Here is a 5,064-nt window from a genome sequence, read left to right on the forward strand (position 1 = left end):
GTGTTCTTCTAAGTCCTCGTCGGTCTCCGTCGTCGTCACCACTTGCCATTGCGCCCCATCGGATTGCAGGTGACTCTCTCTCTCTCTCCGTCTCCAGCCCCTCTTATAAGATCTTTCATCATTGGCGTCTCTCCTTTGTTACCTTGCCGTCGTGGGTGTCCCTAATTTTCTATGCGCATTTTGCTCTTTGCGGCACACGACTATCTCTAGCACTCCTCTTTGTGGAATTCTGTGAGCTACTTATGCATTAGAAACTCTGCAATAGGAAATCGAAAATGGACGTGATTTTCCAGTTACAAGAGCAAGTCAACAAGATGCATCGATCGCTTCAATACTTTCGGCACTCTTCAGAGAGATGCGCCTTCCGCATAGCTCTCTGCGAGTTATCCTGAACCGCCAGCAAACGCCGCCGAGGACATTTCCACTTTCGCCGAGCAACCCAAGCTGCCCAGCAGGTCCGTGTCCCTCAGGTTGCTATAACAAGTATAGTTTCGAAAGGCAATCAGATAGAAAACAAGAGGTCTCTATTACAATTTTTTCCTCACAATATCCCATGCAGTACATGAGCTAAATATTTCATAGTTGTGTTTAGTACTAATGTCCCTATCTTCCCAATGAAATATTAGGAAAAAATTGTGCCACAAAGAGCTGCTTGGATAGCTACTACAAGAAGTAATCAAAGAACAAGTATAATGTTCAGATAGTATCCTGAACAAACATCCAAAGTCTGATGCTTGTCAATATCCACTTTCTCTTCTATTGAAAAAATCTTCAAGCCAAAACTTCTTTAGCTTAGCACTCTTGACAATGAATGCTTTTGCAACTCTCCCATTGTCCACTAGAAAATCAAAGGCATATGCAAGAGTAGTCTCATCAAAACCTTCAACCCCCATCACTTCTTTGTAGAGCTCAGCAACATCCAATTGATTTTGATTCAACTTTTTTATTGCATAAGCAACCTCTCCAATTTGCTCCGAGAGCATTGCAAACCTATCATCCTTGTTAGCAGCACGACTTTGCTTTCTATTAAATCTGGAAGGATCTTCTATTCCTTTACTGCTACCATCTAATTCAATTGAGAAGTCCACATCCACAGTAGTAGGGAACTCGATGTCTCCAAATTGTTTTGCAAAGCATCCCATGGCCATGTGTTTTCCAGCCACCAAAGCGAGTTCGCTGTACATGTCGATTTTTTTGTTCAAGTATTTCTCATGGGTAGGATGTGCTTGCGAAAAATCACAAAACCACAAGTATATAAATAGGTAGATTAGCCACTTATGATTACAGTAACTCTTACAATGTGTTCTTAATCTATCATGTCTCGATTTTCTATATGTACAGCGCATATGATGCATAAACAACCAAAACTATAGCAGCCATTAATTTCTGCATATCTCAACATGCTGCAAAATAAACCTCAAGAATCAACGAATTTCTATCTTGAAGATCAAAAGAGAGATATTACCGTTATTTCTTCATCATAAACTTCCTTGCGAAAAACTGTGATCATCTTCAAGTTATGGTCCCATTGAAATCCACTCTTAACCCGCAATTTTTGAATGGTAGCCCAATTACTTTTAATAGTTTTAAGAAGATTTTCCACATGGTTAGGCTCACATTCAGTCCCAAATTTCTCATTTATAGCCTGAGCAACTCGAACAAAGGAAGATGGCTTAAAGGCGGCTGAAGGTTTGTTCCCCTTTGAAGCCTCATCAGCTAGTATCTCTAAAAACATATGCTCCATCGGTCTCAACCATCTACAATGCTTGGTCTTCCCTTCTCTAGTTTTGCCCATTGCTACATTATTGGATATATCCAAGACAACAAATTGGGACAAACAAAGAATAACACAAAAATAGACTGTCATTTTATTAATGAGACGAGGGAAACATCACAATGATGTAGAGTAGTAAATCAAGTTCACATTAACAAGAACTCCTTCAATCACAAAGTAGTAATCTATACTTCATGTCACATTAAAAACAACAGACAACTTCTAAGAAGATACAAGTATTAAACATTCATTCTATGCCTACTATAGTCATCCCACATTGCACGTACGATACCAACTCTTTTTGCTGCCCACTCTTTGTTTTCCTCCCTTTCCTCTCTTTGTGTTTGTTGATGTCTTCTTTCTTGACTTTGATATTCGACCTCTACATTTAGTTCTTGCATAAAATGATCATTAGGGTCAACTCCCATAATGAAGTTATGTAGAATACAACATGCTAAGACCACATCAACTTGAGTATCAAAAGACCAAAAAAGTTCGGCATCCAATACACGAAAACGCCTTTTCAGAACCCCGAATGCCCTTTTTACAGCAGACCGTAAAGATGAATGGCAATGATTGAACAACTCTTTCTCATTCTCAGGTGAGCGGTCACTAAACTCCTTCCTATGATATCGAACTCCACGGTATGGAGAAATAATTCTCGGTTGGATGCCGTATCCGGCATCAACAAGGTAGTATTTACCTACCAAGTTTATGTATAGTTTGAACAACATGTTTCAGGAAAGTAGAGTATAAAGTTTATATAAAATATGGAATAGTCTATACCTTAAGGAATTTTCATTCCTCGATGCCTTGTAAGTGCACTTATAAGAATACGAGAGTCGAGTGATGTGCCTTCCCAACCGGCTAACACATAAACGAATTTTAAATCAAACGTAACAACTGCAAGAACATTTTGCGTTGTTTTCTCTTTTCGACCACGAAATTTTCCTTGAATTTCTAGGAGAACCGACGCACGGACATGAGTACCATCAAGAACTCCAACACCATCCTAATGTACTTAAGTAAATAAGTAAATGTAACAACATACTTTCAAAATGAAGTTTGTGACATTTGTCATATTACATACCTTAAAGTAGGGATAAAATCTTCTATTCTTGGATATTGTCAGGGGTGTAGTGCCATCTGGTGGTCTTATAACATGCTTGTATAATTTTAGAATTGCTTGTAAGACAATTCTAAAGTATCGATGAATAGTCTCAATAGACCTATTGAACCTTGACCTTGTCACTCTCAACCTCACATTATGCCCTAAAATATGGCAAAACACTAGCACTTGCTCTTTGATCGACACATTTACCGTTTCATGTAACAAATTATTTGACACGAGAACTCTACATAATTCAAAGAAAACTTGTGGTCTCATACGTTTTTGATTGACACAATTAGTATCTCCTGAATGAAAAATGTGATTCATGAATAACTGTCTATCAAAATCTCGTTCCCCCCGTGGTACTCTTGGTATATGACTGCTAAAAGATTCATCCTCCATAACTATTATTCTAACTGCCATTATTGACGTAGCTGCACCCATTATTGCTCCATTAACATCATTGTTTTCCATCTACAAGCAACAATAAGAATTTTCATTTCTTAATTTCAGAGCCAGTAAAGACATATTTTTATCTCAAAGGAAAACCCAATAGCAAGCATTCAAGTAAAATAAAAAATATCATCAAAAAGTAAAGACAAGCGTGGCTTAACTAGACATTTTAGCAAACATGTTTCAAAGGCTCAAGAGGGCTAGACTTATCGGGATTCAAAACTTGATTCCGCTGAGTTTCTTGCTCAAGAGGCCTAGACTCAGTGCAGCAGCAGCAGCAGCAGCACATGTGCAATTTGATAGATTCTAAACAACAAGACTTATGAATGATTTCAACGAGGTGTTGCGATAAAATTTACAATCATTGATTTTCTTTACTTCCGGACATTTTAACAAACAAAAGAAAAAAGAACAACCTCACAATAGAGATCCAGCCCTAAGAAAGCTAAAAATAGGGTCGCAATTTCAGCAAGAGCAGAACCAACTCCTGAAGGAACATGTAAACCCATCATTCTACCTAACAGGGCATGATATGTTACACATAAAAGCACATATCTCGAGACCGGAACCTTAACCAGTGATAAAATTGGAATACTCATCAAACCATGAAACAACAACCAACTTGACTCATCTTGATATATTACCTTTGATATGTGTTTTCATAAAAGCATATATCGCCGAAGAGTTCGAGCAAATCAACGACAGATCCAGCAAAAAGGTCAAGCGCTTAGATAAATGGAATCTCTAGGATCTGATTTCTAAAATTTTGCTTGCAGAAGATGAACTGAAACGAGAATCAAACGACTGTAGCACAGAGAATCAACATCAAGCCCACGATGTAAAGCATTAATCAAATTTTCTGAGATTATTTTCAAATCGGAGAGGGGAGAGAGAACCTGGAACTGTTGAGCGTCGCTGAAGACGAGCTGGACCTTCAATGGCGAAGAAGAAGAAGAGCTGGACCTTCAATGACGAAGAAGATGAGCATCGGTGAAGAAGATCTGAAGAAGAGCGAGCGTACCCAAGAAAGGCGGGAAAGACTCGAGAATACCAAAGGCTGAGAGAGAACCCAATAAAAAAGGAAAGTGTTTCCCACTCTCACGTCCAGGAATTCGCTTTTCAAAAATTAAACATGATATTTATATTGATCGGAAAGTATTTTTTATTGATCAAATCATTTTCAGAGAACCAAATAGCTGAAAGTCCAAAAAACACTTTCACCGAAACAAACACACCCTTAATATTTTTCTTTATTTAAGTAAAGTGAGAAAACTTTCTTCGGCGATTCCACCATTATAAAAATATCTATCTTGAAAAGCACGATTAGATGAACTTTACAAGTTAATTTCTTAAGAAATTGCCACTTGCAATGTTACAAATTTCGTGGATCATTCGTACCATATGGCAGCCAACCGTGATCATTGAAGAGCTTCATCTCTTGACCTCATTTCTTGGAAAGAGCCCGTCACACGATGGTTACGACGTACGGATTCCGACGCCACATCAAGGCGTTTTGACACGGTGTAATCCTCCTCTCTCTCTCTCTCTCTCTCTCTCTCTCTCTCTCTCTCTCTCTCTCTCTCTCTCTCTCTCTCTCTCTCTCTCTCGTTTTCTTCTGGAAATATAGTAGACCTGTCAAACGGTTGGGTTGGATCAAAATGGTCCGACTCAAATTGACCAATTTAATATGTTTTGGCCAATTTCCATGCACTATGAATCAAGTCAC

General features: G+C 38.5%; 1 pseudogene; it reads right to left on the minus strand.

The window, feature by feature from the left end:
• Positions 1-563: 563 nt before the first annotated feature.
• Positions 564-4,367, minus strand: LOC115672770 (uncharacterized; annotated as a pseudogene).
• Positions 4,368-5,064: the final 697 nt, after the last annotated feature.

The sequence above is a fragment of the Syzygium oleosum genome, unplaced genomic scaffold (assembly GCF_021117445.2).
Source record: "Syzygium oleosum isolate NSW1041296 unplaced genomic scaffold, Sole_v2.1 Sole_v2.07, whole genome shotgun sequence".
Lineage (NCBI taxonomy): Eukaryota > Viridiplantae > Streptophyta > Magnoliopsida > Myrtales > Myrtaceae > Syzygium > Syzygium oleosum.